The sequence below is a fragment of the Lagenorhynchus albirostris genome, chromosome X, assembly GCF_949774975.1.
Source record: "Lagenorhynchus albirostris chromosome X, mLagAlb1.1, whole genome shotgun sequence".
NCBI lineage: Eukaryota > Metazoa > Chordata > Mammalia > Artiodactyla > Delphinidae > Lagenorhynchus > Lagenorhynchus albirostris.
In genome coordinates, this window is record NC_083116.1 from 124,385,168 (window position 1) to 124,401,522 (window position 16,355).

The 16,355-nt window shown below is 43.6% G+C and overlaps 1 protein-coding gene and 1 pseudogene across 1 annotated transcript in view; one reads left to right on the plus strand and one right to left on the minus strand.

Moving 5' to 3' along the window:
- Positions 1-16,355, plus strand: part of MID1 (midline 1) — a 651,564-nt gene that overhangs the window by 456,528 nt on the left and 178,681 nt on the right. The gene's annotated exons all lie outside the window — the stretch shown is intronic.
- LOC132513553 (large ribosomal subunit protein uL23-like) lies at positions 6,025-6,499 on the minus strand (annotated as a pseudogene).

The window sequence follows — 16,355 nt, forward strand, 5'->3', positions numbered from 1 at the left end:
GAACATTAAAGACAGGCACTTAAATGCGTATAACCCTCAGGCCAGGTAGACTTCACTAAATTGCACAGGCTTTCAAATACCAGCGCTCAATTAAAAAAAAAAATGTATCCATAGCAACCTCTTTGTCAAGGGAATAGTTACCTGAAAAGATACACATCTTTTCAGAGAAACAGGGAGAAATAAAACCATATTAGTTAACCGTGGATGGTATTACTTGGGTTTAAATTAGGGGCATGAGTCAGGAGGAGAAGGGGCTTTTGAGAAAGTCTTACAGCGTATGTGCTTATTGCCAGTAGAATGTGTTTTCATGCCTTCTTTATCACCAAAGGGTTCTTACATATGGGATTTTTTTATTCAAATGCCATGAAATAACTTCGGGTTTCAGATATTTAAGAAGAAATAGCAGACCCCCTCTTCTTCCTGGCCATAGCATGCCTACCATAGTTTAGAAGGAGCCTTCGTTAGCATACGCGATGGGTATGAGCCTGAGGTTTTTGCTGCATCTGGATTTTTGGTGGTCATTTCACGGGTGTTTGTTACCAGAAAGGACGCAAGATCATGTAAACGTCCACAATCTTTCTATTGTGAGGTGACCTGACTTAAGTCATCCTGTTTCCAGGAGGCTCTCTCTGATGGAGTGGCCTTTATTCGGTCGCGTTTTACGACGTAGGCTGCGAGGAAAAGTCAGGAGTGGGCCTTTTTTTTTTTTTTGCGGTACGCGGGCCTCTCACCGTTGTGGCCTCTCCCGTTCCGGACGCGCAGGCTCAGCGGCCATGGCTCACGGGCCCAGCCGCTCCGCGGCATGTGGGATCCTCCGGGACCGGGGCACGAACCCGTGTCCCCTGCATCGGCAGGCGGACTCTCAACCACGACGCCACCAGGGAAGCCCAGGAGTGGGGCTTTTGATCATGTCTGATGACAAACTGAGGTATGGTAAAGGGGTGCTGTAGAGCTGAGAGCCTGCGAACTTCACCTTTTCCCATCTCCTGGGTAAGGAGTGTCAGGAAGGAAAAACTTTTCCTGTACTCTCTTAGGTTTATTCATTGGGGCCTGCGAGTTAAACTAGCAAAAGCCAGATTAACAGGATAAATGGCACACACAGTGTTAACAACACTTACGTGCACTGGAGTTCACAGAAAAGGAATAAAACTGAAAGAAGCAGTTAGATTCGAGGGCTTATGTACCCTTTTCACAAAGAAAGGAGGGTTTGGGCTTCAAGGAACAATAAAATGTGAGGAAGTGACTAGGAGAGATACGAAGGGACTCCTAGAAGATAAGGGCTATTTTCGTGCAGTCTGTGCACACTCATCTTGGTGTTAACACTCTGTCTTCCATGATAAGAGTCACTCTCCTCTCCCTGGTGAAGGGGGTGGGGTAGGAGAGACCTTACACAGAGGGAAATTTATGCCGATTTTAGACAGGTAAGAGGAGGACGGAGAACTCTGCCTACATCTCTTGGTTCTCAGTTGCCTTCAGCCCAAAATAATCCTGATGCCCAAGTGGTATATTTGGGAGTGGCCTATTCTGACCTGCTTCAGACAGTAAACACCTCAGGCTTGGAGCTTGCAGTAGCCGATGTCATTCAGGCCTGGCTTTGTACGTAGCAATGCACTCACGCAAGGCCCCGAGCTTGGTTTAATGATTTGTGGCTGCCTTCCAATAAAACTTTATATATGGACACTGAATATGGATTTCATATACTTTTCACATGACAGGAAACAGAATTCTTTTGATTTTCTTTTCAACCATTTGAAAATGTTAAAAACCATCCTCAGCTGGTAGACCGTCCAATAACAGGTGGTGGGTAGGATTTGGCCAGAGGGCGGGAGTTTGGAGAAGGGCGCTGATCTAGAGAAGTGCTTCCCAAAGCAGCGCCATCGGCCCCACCTGGGAACTAGGCAGAAATGCAAATTTCCAGGCCGCACCCCAGACTTTGCTGAATCAGAAACTCTGAGGCGGGACCCTGTAATTGTGTTTTAACGATCGCTCGAGGAGATTCTGATGCCTGTTTGAATTTGAGAACCACTGTTCTAGACAGACGTCTGGTTCCCCACTGCTCATTCTAATTCCCTAGGGGAGCTCTTTAACAATCTCTCTGCCCAAGCCCAGCCCAGATCCATTAAATCAGACTCTCTGGGGGTAGGACCCAGTCACCAATATCTTTTTATTTTAAATTGAAGTATAGTTGATTTACAATGTTGTGTTAATTACCGCTGTACAGCAAAGTGATTCAGTTAACATATATATACATTCTTTTTTTTATATTCTTTTCCATTATGGTTTATCATAGGATATTGAATATAGTTCCCTGTGCTATACAGTAGGACCTTGTTGTTTATCCATTCTCTATATAAAAGCTTCCATCTGGGCTTCCCTGGTGGCACGGTGGTTGGGAGTCTGCCTGCCGATGCAGGGGACACGGGTTCGTGCCCCAGTCCGGGAAGATCCCACATGCCGCGGAGCGGCTGGGCCCGTGAGCCATGGCCGCTGAGCCTGTGCGTCCGGAGCCTGTGCTCCGCAACGGGAGAGGCCACAACAGCGAGAGGCCCGCGTACAGCAAAGAAAAAAAAAAAAAAAAAGCTTACATCTGCTAATCCCAACCTCCCACTCCATCCCTCCTCCACCCCCCTCCCCCTTGGCAACCACCAGTCCGTTCTCTATGTCCCTGATTCTGTTTCTGTTTCTTAGATAGTTCATTTGTGTTGTATTTTAGATTCTACATGTAAGTGGTATCATATGGTACTTGTATGTTCATAGCAGCACTATTCACAATAGCCAAGACAAGGCAACAACCTAAATGTCCATCGACAGATGAGTGGATGAAGAAGAGGTGGTGCATATATACACAGTGGAATACTACTCAGCCATAAAAAAGAATGAAATAATGCCATTTGCAGCAACATGGATACAACTAGAGATGATCATACTAGGTGAAGTAAGCCAGAAAGAGAAAGACAAGTACCAGTAGCTTTTAAATCTCTTCCAGGTGATTTCAGTGGGCAGACAAGACAACTCATGCTTTCGTTGTACAAGTAAGGACACTGAAACACAGAGAGTGTGACTTGCCCGAGATACGCAACCAAAAAAAATAGGTATGACATAGTCCAGTTAGGCTTTTTTAGACCCATGAGCCTTAAAATAGTACATTTGGTGATGGAATATATTTGCCAGCAGCTTCAGGGGTCATGTTGTCTTTTATTAGTAGCACTGATTACTTTAAAAACACATCTGGAAACATGCCCTCAATAAAATGAAAACTGGTTATAGAAACTATAATTGGAAGAAATAAGGTGCAGAGGTGCAGGACAGGCCCATCTGCAAGCACTTTGGGGCTGAAGCCAGACCTCCAAGATCTGGAGAGAGGACAGAACTCTGAGAGCGTCTGAAGGTCATTGCCTACCCTGGAGCTACTTGCCCGTGTATCTGAGCGATTGTTTCCTAGTCCATATCTGGAGCACACAAGTAAGTTACAGTCTTGAATGTCATTAATAACAGTGAGAAACCAACATTTGCACACTTGTGATGGGTTTTCTGACTCTTAAGGACTCCTGTGCCTTGGGTGTTTTTAAAGGGAACTTTTTTTTTTTTTTTTTTTTTTTTGCGGGACGTGGGCCTCTCACTGTTGTGGCCTGTCCCGTTGTGGAGCACAGGCTCCGGACACGCAGGCTCAGCGGCCGTGGCTCACGGGCCCAGCAGCTCCGCGGCATGTGAGATCTTCCCGGACTGGGGCACGAACCCGTGTCCCCTGCATCGGCAGGTGGACTCTCAGCTACTGCGCCACCAGGGAAGCCCTAAAGGGAACTTTTTTTAAATTGAAGTATAGTTGCTTTACAATGTTGTGTTAGTTTCAGGTGTACAGCAAAGTAATTCAGGTATATAATTTTTTCCAGATTATTTTCCATTAGAGGTTATTACAAGATATTGAATAGTGTTCCCTGTGTTATACACTAAATCCTTGTTGCTTATCTAGTTTATATATAGTAGTGTGTATCTGTTAATCCCATAGTCTTAATTTATCCCTCCCCTCCCTTTCCCCTTAGGTAACCATAAGTTCCTTTTCTATGTCTGTGAGTCTATTTCTGTTTTGTATATGGGTTCATTTGTATTATTTTTTAGATTCCACATATAAGTAATATCATATCATATTTGTTTTTCTCTGTCCGCCTTACATCACTTAGGATGATAATCTCTAGGTCCATCCATGTTGCTGCATATGTGATTGTTTCATTCTTTTTTATGGCTGAGTAGTATTCCACTGTATATATATGTACCACCTCTTCTTCATCCATTCATCTGTTGATGGGCACTTAGGTTGCTTCCGTGTCTTCACTATTGTAAGTAGTGCTGCTGTGAACATTGGGGTGCATGTATCTTTTTGAATTAGAGTTTTTGTCTTTTCTGGATGTATGACCGGGGTGGGATTGCTGGATCATATGGTAGCTCTATTTTTAGGTTTTTGAGGAACCTGCGTATCGTTTTCCATAGTGGCTGCACCAATTTACATTCCCACCAACAGTGTAGGAGGCTTTTAAAGGGAACGTTCCAACGATGCATGCTTTGTTCTGATTTTCTCAGCATATCTGTGCATTCCATGGACAGAGGAACACAGGCTTTGTACCCAAAATGCAGCTGGAGACAGTGAGGCCCGGTAGAAACCGAGCCACATGGCGATTCCAAGTGGAGTCGTACAAACTGACCATTGGGTGTTTTCATTGTTTCGGGAGTCACCTCATCGTAATACAAGCGACGATTTGTGGGTGATTGCTATGTGCTGCATTCTCAGAGTTCTGTGATTAAGAGCAGGTTTTCAGGGGCTAGTCAGCCTGAGTATATAAACCAGGAGCTGTGGCCTCTTAGCTTTGTGACCTTGGTGAGACACTTTGCCTCTCTGTGCCTCAGTTTTCTCTCAGAAAGTGGGGATGGTGATATGAGTGCCTGTTCTCCTCGGGGCAAAGGAGAATTCAGCGTGCTCACAAGCACTTGGCATGTAGTAAACACTCAGTAAAAGTTAAATAACATTAACTGTAAACAAATCGCCTCATTCAAATCACAGTGACTTTGGGGGAGAATAAGCAGATGGGCCATAGTCACAGTTAGTGTCAGAGTTGATAGTTGGACTGAGGCTGTTTTCAGAATCAGTGCTCTTAGCCAGTGTGCTATACTGTGTTGATTGGGATTAAGAAACCAAGTACTTATGGGCAGTGGTTTTTTCCATGTGTAGCATAAACGTTTTGGCTTCCTTCATATATCCCTGGACGTGCTTTCTTTCTGGACCATCTGCCACTGCCTCCAGACTCCCCCTCCCACAGGAGACTGAGGCAGAGAGGTGGCCCCTCCTTCCAACAGCTCCCCTGACTGCGTTCCCATCTCAGTCAATGGGGACTTCATTTTTCCAGCAGTTCCAGCAAAGAACTTGGAAGTTATCCTAGTCTCCTCTGTTTATCTGATACATTCACTCTGTCTGCAGATCACACTGGCTCTATCTTTACAATCACCATGCAGAATCTAGCCAGGTCTCCCCACCTCCACCGTTATACCTTCCACCACCACCGCTTACCTGGGTGACCACAAGAGCCTCGTCAGCGACTTTCCTTGTGTCTAACAGGCTGCTGTCCTCCCGGCAGTCACGCTGAACTCTAAAAAGTCGCTCCTCGGCTCCAAATCGTCCACGCCTCCCCGTCTTGCTCCACGGGAAACCCAAAGCTCTTCCCATAATCTGCTAGACCCGACATGACCTACAAACACTGCCCCCCAACACACACACACACACACACACACACACACACACACACACACACACACGCACGCACGCATCCAGACACATTCCTGAGACCCCAGCTCCTACTGCTGTCATCCTTACTTTGCCCTGACCTCAGAGCTTCTGCAGTCGCTGTTCCCTCTGCCTGGATGACTCTGCCCCGTCCATCGTCAAGGCTGAAAGTCATGCTTCCTCTCCCTCCCTTAGAATTTTTTTTTTTTAATAGTGAAAACTTTCCTATTTAGAATTAGTCAGCTGGACTCAGTTTACATGACCCCAATTTGGTTGGCAACATCCAAAGCGTCGTAGTCAGGAGCCAGTCGAACATATGCCTCTTCTCTCCATCAGGCCTGATCGGGGCGTTGACCTTAGCCACGTCAATGTCATAGAGCTTCTTCACAGCCTGTTTGATTTGGTGCCTGTTGGCCTTGACATCCACAGTGAACACCGCTGTGTTGCTGTCTTCTATTTTCTTCATGACTGACTCGGTGGTGAGGGGGAACTTGATGATGGCATAGCGGTCGAGCTTGTTTCTCCTAGGGGCGCTCTTCCGAGGATATGTGGGCTGCCTCCTGAGCGGCAGTGTTTTGGGCCGTCGGAAGGTGGGTGACGTCCGGATCTTCTTTTTTTTGTGGCTGTGGACGCCTTTCAGCACTGCTTTCTTGGCCTTCAAAGCCTTTGCTTTGGCTTCGGCTTTGGGAGGGGCAGGGACTTGCTTCTTCGCCTTCGGCGCCATCTTCGTGAAAAGGGCTTTTTTCCTTCCTTAGAGCTTTGCTCAATATCACCCTCTAAAATATCAACTTCCCAAGCCCACCAGTACTCCCTGCCCTTTTACCTCTCTCACCATCAGACCCACTTTACATTTATTTGTTGACTGATCTCTGGCTCCCTTCACTGACAGGCATGCTCAGGCAGGCTTCAGCCTGTCTGCACCTGTCTGCCTGCCCCTCCACCGCCTGGAACACCGCCTGGCACATAGTAGTCACTCAATAAATAGTTGCTGGATGAGTGATTGGCCGTTCGAGCATAAGGAAGGCGTACCAGTGCATGTTTCGTTAGCACAAGGTTAATGCGTGCAAGCCCTCAGCCTCTTTTTCTTTTTTTTTTTTTTAACATCTTTATTGGAGTATAATTGCTTTACAATGGTGTGTTAGTTTCTGCTTTATCTTTTTCTTATAGGAGGCGCTTGTCCTTACACTTGAGACCTTTGGATGCCCTGAGAGTGATGAAAATCAATTCACAGAGATCTACAGATACTATGTGTTGCTAATGAAATCAATGGTTAAAGCATTAATGTACAAATTAGCTTTGAGTGAGGGAAAAAAAAACCAAACACTTCATGGACTGCATTCCTAACTGTGGAAATGAATCACAGGAATGTATTCCATCGGGAAATCCACTGGAGACTTTTGAATGGAGAAGGGAAACCTCATTCACAGTCCTAAAGAAACAGCTCTAAAAGCTACATCCTGCCCTTCACGGCACAAACAGCGACACTTTTCTCAATGAGGAATCTCCTATCAATAGACATATATATATTTTTTACTCCCTAACTACAAATGATCAGGTGAACACAGTCTAAATTTAGAGAACCATTCAAGGTAAATACAAATCATGAAAGTGCTTCAGTTTGTTTTCACAGGTGATGGTAAACTCCTAGCTTATCTCGAAGGTGGAGTGTGATGCTTTGGGAGGTGGGTCTGGACTAGGTGGCAGCATCGTGCTGGAAAGAGCACCGGTTTGGGCGTCAGAGAGATGTGTTCCAATTTCCCATATACAAACCATAAACTGGCCTTATCTTCAAGAGGACCTGATGCGTCACTGGACCATGACAGATACAGGACCCTTTCGTTTCCTCCCTTTTTACTCAGCGTAAATACCTCCTGGTGGGTTTTATTGGATGAAATAGCATGTCTCTCTAGTGCACGTATCCACTTTTTAATTTAAGGTTTAACTGAGACCTCTTAGTGTGTGGTGTATCAGCTTGTTTTAAGTTCCTTTAGTTGGGTTAGATTAGTTTGCCCAGTCGAAGGTAAGTATCACCAATTGGTTAGTTTCTAAAGCTGACCATAACAGAATGATCTCTTCCCCACATAGATATAGTTTAGGAGAAATATCAGTAGGTCTTTCTTTTTTAAAAAAATTCTTTTTATTTTATTTATTTTTGGCTGCATCGGGTCTTCGTTGCTGCGTGCGGGCTTTCTCTAGTTGCGGCGAGCGGGGGCCACTCTTCGTTGCGGTGCGCGGGCCTCTCATTGCGGTGGCTTCTCTTGTTGTGGAGCACGGGCTCTAGCCGTGCGGGCTTCAGTAATTGTGGCGCACAGGCTCAGTAGTTGTGGCTCATGGGCTCTAGAGTGCAGGCTTAGGAGTTGCGGTGCACGGGCTTAGTGGCTCCGCGACATGTGGGATCTTCCCGGACCAGGGCTCGAACCTGTGTCCCCTGCATCGGCAAGCAGATTCTTCACCACGGCGCCACCAGGGAAGGCCCTCAGTAGGTCTTTCTGATATAACATAGATAATGCTACGAATAAGAGTATAGTTATCTTGTTCATTGTATGATGTTTTTTGAATCACTCCCATTAAGATGATTTCAAATAGCGACACTTTATAAAATAGGCAATATAAGTCCTTCCTTTTGTAAATTAGTAAGTTAAAGGAGAAGTACAATGAAGCCTCGTGTGAATGCAGTTTCTCAGACATTTAGAACTCTTTAATAAATATGGAGAAAGCTAAGGCACCTCGTGTTCACCGTCTGCTTTTGTTTCCTTACCACAACTCAATATGTTTAGGTTGCATCAGGGGACTAGTATAGGAAAGCCTCCCTCAGTACGTGTGACTTTTCATAGTGGTTTCCAGCAGAGGAAAAGCTCATCACGAGCTGCCTAGTCCTAAGGAAATAAGGGCAAATATTATTTCCTTGGCTTTTAAAAAAAAGAGTAAAACATACCCCTGATCTGTGTCTAGCAAAGGAAAGAGACATGTAAACCATGATCCTTAAGTAGTTTTTATCTTTACCTTCTTAAAGCCATCTTCAAGCAAGTATTGATATTGCATGTGAAGTGGGAGAGGGTTTTCATCAATCAGCAAAAAATACAGCAATTTCAGCGATCATTCTGTGCGTCTGAGAAGTGTCAATCTAAAGGATAAAGTATTGTCTTTTTACAGGCAAGGAGCTCAAGTCCTGTTCAAAGCTTCTTTTGATTAAAATTTCTGTTCACCTTCTGTCCATGTAATTATCAGTGAACCAGCCTGATTTGCTCGTTTCTAACATATACACACTGAGCTCTGATTCACAAAAGTTAATTCTTTTTCATCTTTAAGTCTAATTTGAAAATCAGCTTCAGGCATTAAAATGTTAAAGGTTTGGGAGACTAATCCTTTTCATATATGATAAAAGTAAGAAATCATTTTCATATATAAGAAAAGTCAGAACGATACAAGAATAAGGATAAAGAGTAAAGTGGTAATAATATGAAGAACAGTAACCAGCTATTCCTAGCCATACTTAAGCCCCCCCCCCCCGAGAGGATTTAAATCAAGAATGATTCCAATTAGGAGTAAGAAGAAAGTGGGGTTTTTGATTAGTCTAATGAATTATTAAGACATGTGGGTTTTAGAATCTTCATTCCTGGAGATCTAGAAGAAGGTTTGTTGAAAACAGTTTGGATTAGGACTCATATATGTGTTACTCGCTACGCATGGCAAATCAGTCATAAACTCTGAGTATGTTAAATCTGTGGTGGGAGAGAGAAAAAATGCCAATCAGATCATATGTGCATGAGGTGGTGACATTGCACTTGGGGTTCAGAATTGGCCATCAGGCGTGTAACTTCTCTAAAGCTTCACTCTGACTCTTTGGTCAACTATGGGCTAGATAATCATAAAATATTGCTAGTTTACAGGAAGTGAATTTGAGGACAGGAAATTGAGTTAATAACCAGCGAATATCTTTTTGTTTCTTTTGAATTAGTTTAACTTTTAAAAATTTATTTTATTTATTTTTGTCTGCGTTGGGTCTTCATTGCTGCATGCGGGCTTTCTCTAGTTGAGGCGAGCGGGGGCTACTCTTTGTTGCGGTGCACGGGCTTCTCATTGCTGTGGCTTCTCTTGTTGCGGAGCACGGGCTCTAGGCGTGTGGGCTTCAGTAGTTGCAGCACACAGGCTCACTAGTTGTGGCTCACAGGCTCCAGAGCACAGGCTCAGTAGTTGTGGCACATGGGCTAAGTTGCTCCGCGGCATGTGGGATCTTCCCAGACCAGGGCTCGAACCCGTGTCCCCTGCATTGGCAGGTGGATTCTCAACCACTGCGCCATCAGGGAAGCCCCTAGTTAATTTTTATCAAAGTAATACATGTTCAAAGTACAGATATATTAAAGACATGTAATGAGAAATAGCTTTTCCTACCCCATCCCACTCCATTCTAGGAGTAATCACTTTCAACTTGTAAAGTTTCCTCTGGTGTGTGCTTTCATATTTTCCATAATGTGCTTTTACTACTATTTCTTGGTTTCTGAACTTCAGACATTATCTTTAACATCCTACATATGTCAAAAAGGAATTACCTCTCTTACACATCCCCACCCCACTTCCTCTTAATATAATCATTTCAGTTAGGAATTGTGTTCATCTAGTAACACAAATTCCAAAACATCAGCTCAAACAAATTAGCAGTTTATTTTTCTCACAAAACATGAAGTTCAGGGCTCATTAGGAGACTCCAAGATGTCATCAGCAATCTAAGATCCTTCTACCTTTCCTTTTTTCCAGGTTTACCATGTATTGCATCCTCATGGCAACAGAATTGTCCCACTACATCAGGCATTGCAATCGTATTCCTGGTGAGGAAGCCTGGGAAGGGCAAAGGGCATACAGTCTGTGTCTCCTTTAAAGGGCTTTCCCAGAAGCCTTACACAGCAGCTTCTATTAAAATTCCATAGGTCATCATAGTTTCACATGACCACCCACACCTGCAAGGGAGGCTGGGAAATGTTTTTCAGCTGAACACATTTCTGCCCCCAAATCAACACCCGTAGTCTCTGCCACAGTAGTGTGCTATGCTATGCTTCCTTTTCTGTGCATTCTTTTGTTTTTCCTGGAGTTAATAATGGCCTCACCTTTTGCTTATATTTATGTATATCTGTTCATTCTCAAATGTGATCTATCAGTATCATTTTGTTCCCTGGTGACCTACCTCCAGGAATCCTCCATCCTCCTGGTACAAATTAGCCTCGGGCCTTTCTAAGACTGCTGCATCTATCCTCTTGGACTTTATTGTCTTTGTGTTTCTCTGTTTTCTGGGTCCCATTGTCTTATCTTTCTCGGTTAATTCCCTCCTTTTGCTAAAACACATCTTTGAGTGGATTCCAATGAAAGAATACATGGGATGCAAAAATGTTGAGTCTTTGTATGAAAATAATTGCATTTTATCCTGGTATTTGATAAATCGTATGAGTTGGTATACAATTATCAGTTAGAGATCTTTCTTTCTTTTTTTTTTTTTGCGGTTCGTGGGCCTCTCACTGTTGTGGCCTCTCCCGTTGCGGAGCACAGGCTCAGCGGCCATGGCTCACAGGCCTAGCCACTCCGCAGCATGTGGGATCTTCCCGGACCGGGGCACGAACCTGTGTCCCCTGCATCAGCAGGCGGATTCTCAACCACTGCGCCACCAGGGAAGCCCGAGATCATATTTTATCTCAAAACTTTATAGCTCCTACCTTCTAGTGTGGCAGTTGATAAGTGTATAATAAATCTATTAGCAAAGTTTCATTATTTAGAAAGAAGAGGACCTTCTACTAGTGGAAGTTTTTAAATTATTATTATTACTATTATTCACAACAATTCAGTGAACATTTTTTATTGACTGATTGATCATATCCTCTGTGCTACTTGTTAGAAGGGACATACCGCAGTCCCTTGGCTAGGCTATAGTAGAGTTATTCAATCAAACTCCAATCTAGGTGTTGCTGTGAAGGTATTCTGTAGATGTGGTTAACATCTATAATCGGTTGACTTTAAGTAAAGGAGATTATCTTTGATAGGGTTGGTGGGTTTGTCCATTCAGCTGAAGAGCAAAACTGAGTTTTCCCTGAGGAAGAAGAAATTTTGCCTGATAACTATAGAATGAGCTCCTATCCACCTGCCCTATGGATGTCAGACGTACCAGTACTCATAATCACAAAAGCCAAGTTCTTGTAATACATTTCAATATATCTGTTAAATATGCCATTGGTTCTGATTCTCTAAAGAAGCCAGACTGATAAGGGTCTCAATGACCTCAGAATCTAGAAAAGTGGTTAATAAGAGAAGTAAAAGATAAATTATTATAATAATTTTTCTCTTATAAATTTAAATGTAAGATTATAGTAAAGAAAAGTAGATGATTCCGAAATTGAAGAATTACTCTTGAGAAGTAAGATATTATTAAGTTGACATGAAGCAGAAGGTTCAATTGGGAATGTAGAGAATTTTTGAAAGTAGGGGAATTACACAAAAGCCTTTGCTAAATTCATGCATAAACCTTTATCAGATCATTAAGAGGAAAATAACGAAGGATTGCCATAGTTAATCAACAAAAACTAAACAATGTCAAAATATTTCACCTCTAAAAGCATAGAATCATTAAATGGTAAGTTATAGTTAAAATTTAAGATAACATGATTGTTTTAACTCCTTAATTTTCACGTGATGAAATGTCAAGCTCAATTTATTTAAAATTGAGCCCTGATGACTAGTCAGCCCTGTCCTGTCTGAAAGTCTGCCCTTTAGGATATATTCTCCTAAAAGTTTCCTCATGGTGTGTCTATTTGTTCTGTTTCTATATCCACAGATTTCTTCCCTTCTTTCCAGAGTCTGTCATCCAAATTCATACAGTAAGCAATAGTTGCAAAAAACTTCCCCATATATGATTTCATTTGTCTTAGTCCATTTGAGCTGCTGTAACAAAGTACCATAGACTGGGTGGCTTATAAGCAACAGAAATATATTTCTCACAGTTCTAGAGGCCAGGGGTTCCAAGATCAAGGTTCTGACAGATTCTGGGTGTGGTGAAAGCCTACTTCCTGCTGCAGACGGCCGTCCTCTTTCTGTGTCCTCAGGTAGCAGAAGGGGCAAGAGAGCTCTCTGGGGTCTCTTTTACAAGGGCACTAATCCCATGCATGGGGGCTCCACCCTCATGACCTGATCACCTCCCAAAGATACCACCTTCTAATACCATCATACTGGGGGTTAGGATTTCAACATATGAATTTGGGGAGGGACGCAAATATTCAGTCCCTAATTTGCCCAACCGTCCCCTGAAAAACCTTGGGCTTGGAGATGTCATTTGGTTTACGTGACATCTATCAGCCAGTTTTGTGGCCACATTAACATCAAAAATGGACTCCAAATCGTATTTGCAACCCATGCTTGTAGTATGCCACATTGCTTTGGTTAACCGACCGAACGAAACTCACTGAATGAGTACTTGTACTCAGTGAGTAGAAACTTGTTTCTTTTTTATGACATCCTATAAGAACTATAGGTGGGATTTTCTTTCTTTTCTTTTTGTTTTTCCTAAGTAGGGACTCATGGCCTTGTCCACTTAAATCACCTACACTAATCACCTCAGATTTTCCATGGCTGCCATAAGCATAAAACAACGGGATTTCTGGAACTTCTGAGGGAGAATAAAATGTCTTTTCATAGCCCCTCAAGACTGTGCCCTTGCAGCAGGCGTTTTCCACGTGGCTGAGTAGGCACCTTGAGCTTGGTTTTCATTGACTTTTGATGATATGTCCTGATACATATTTCAGTAAACTATAGGAATAGTCAACCATTTTTTATGTACACATAATCCCATATGCTTTGACCTAACAGAACACTGAAAGAGGTAGCATAGGTACTGTTAATTGTCCTCTCAGGTGTCATCCCAGTGTCCATCCATGTCCAGTAGGGCCTGTCCAAGACCACTGGCCCAGGAACCCATGTTATGTTTGCTGTGGAGGTCTGTTTATAACCAAACCTGCACTTAACTACACAGGATCATCACCTCGGCTGCTGTCTTAGGAAAGATTTGCCAAGACTACCACATCCCTTCAGCTGCCATTTGCAAATGCTGTTAATCACAGCCCAGGGAACAGAACATCTGAACCTTTGGTGAAGCACGTTTCTTTACTTGCTTCAGTTTACTTGCTTACGCTGTTTCCAGTAAGTGGATCTAATCCTCGCTTAACGGACAACCCCTAAAGGGCCGTTTATTGAATTAGAAATGTTGAAAAACTATGGTTATTTGTAAATGAAAAAGTAGACTTCATTTATTTACGTTGTTCCCTTTTCTTAAGAGTTTTTTTTAAATTAATTAATTAATTAATTTATTTTTGGCTGCGTTGGGTCTTCGTTGCTGTGCATGGGCTTTCTCTAGTTGCGGCGAGCGGGGGCTACTCTTTTGTTGCTGTGCGCAGGCTTCTTATTGCGGTGGCTTGTCTTTTTGCGGAGCACGGGCTCTAGGCACACGGGCTTCAGTAGTGTGGCTCACGGGCTTTAGACCGCAGGCTTAGCGGTCGTGGTGCACGGGCTTAGTTGCTGCGCGGCATGTGGGATCTTCCCAGACCAGGGCTCGAGCCCATGTCCCCTGCGTTGGCAGGCGGATTCTTAACCACTGCGCCACCAGGGAAGCCCCTTCTTAAGAGTTTTAGGAATCATTTCTGGAGACAGCATATTTTACAACAAAAAGCAGAGTAATTCTCATCCCAAACACATAAGTTTAATTCCTAGTACAGCAATTGATGGCTCTCAGACCTTGGGTTCTTTGCCTCCACGATCCTGTGTGTTCACGCTTAGCCTGATAGTGGTGACGTCTGTGTTTTGGTATTTGGTGCAGATGAAATGGTGCATATTTGTAAAGTGCCTGGCGAAATGCTTGGCTTATACTCATATGTAGTAGATATGAGTAGATACTCATAAGTAGTGTTTGTTAATAACCCCACCGTAGGCATTCCTGTCCTTATGCATAATGAGAAGATGGGAGAGAGAACCATCAATCCATCACTGTATCTCTTACCAGTGGAACTGCCCTTTCATGCACCTCCCAGAGATTATCATATACGTATTCCTCTTAGAGATCTTGTCATCTATAGCTGTTAAGATGTCTATTATGTACATGCAGAAGTGTGTGATGCCTTCATATGAAAACATAGAAAATAGACTGTGTCACAAATACGTCCATGAAGGTAAGGTTCTGTTTTAGGAGGCTGGTCTCTTCTCTTGCACTCTGACCTTGGATGTGGGAGTGTTAGGATAAAGATGGCATTATGCTTATTGTCATAAATACAGAATAGATATTAAATTATGGTAAAAGTGTAACTTTAATAGTTGAATTTCCCAAGAGATTCTTTTCCCTTCCGTAACATGGCATTGGCCGCAGTCACATTGGTGTCCCTTTTCTCAGGGAAGCATTTCGTTCTCTTTCCGCACACGTTTGTTGACTACCTCCTGCTCTGTGGGCGCGTGGGTACGATGAAGGTGGCTGGGTTACAAAGATGAATAGGATACCATTCTTGCCCTCGAGAGTTTTATAGTTTGCTAAGAGAGACAAATGGAAGAATAGAAGGTTACGGTGCAACTTAGACGTGAAACAGCAGAGATGTATCACGGTTTGCTCAAGCTGCTGCTTACCGTCTCCTGGCTCAGCACAGCTCTTCCCACCTCTGTGTTTAGGGTCCTTACTGCGGGAAACAAGGGACTGTTAACACTATGGAAATTGGCAAAGACTGCAACAAATCTTGGCTTTTTTTTTTTTTTTTTTTGAGAGCTGGTTGTGAAACATTTACCAGCACATCACTCAGTGTCTATAAACTGTAGAGAGGAGAGAAGGGATTACTTTGTCTTGGGGCGTTTGGGGAAGCCACAAAAGAGTGGTGACATTTTGACCTTGTAGGATGGGGTGGGAACGGGCCGAAGGAGAAGAAAGATGGATGAAACTTTGACAGGGCCCAGAGATTGCAGGAGGAAATCCCAGGTCATATTTGCCTTGGAGGTGATGACAGCTGAAGGCAAATGCAGTCGTGAGAAGCTTCTGTTGAAGGTGATAAATAGATATGCCTTGGGATTTAACTCCCGTGATATTTAATGGTAGCAGCCCTGGGTAGTTTCCTGTGTCCTGGCTGAGGGCATACCTAGGTCAGGAATAGGTACAGTATTTCTTGAAGTGAATCAGCGTCCTTTGGCACTGGGATAAAATTCAGATCCCCAGGCTCCTCCTCAGACCTACTGATCAGATTCCCTTGGAGTAAGAGGCCCAGGGATTGGTATTTTTCACAATGTCCTCAGAGGTTTCTTTGCACAGTTAAGTTTGAGAACCAGTATTTCAAAGGCGGGTACATCGGTGGTTCTCAGTTGGGTATGATTTTGCCCTTGGTGTTGTCTGGAGACATTAGGGATTGTCATGACTGTGGAAGGGCTCCTGGCATCTGGTGGGCTGAGGCCAGGGATGCTGCTAGACACCCCACAGTGCCCAGCACGGTGCCCACCACAGAGAATGATCTCACCCCAAATGTCAGTAGTGCTGAGGTTGAGAAACCCTGGTCTAGGTCATAATCAAGGGCTCTGTAGTAAATACAAG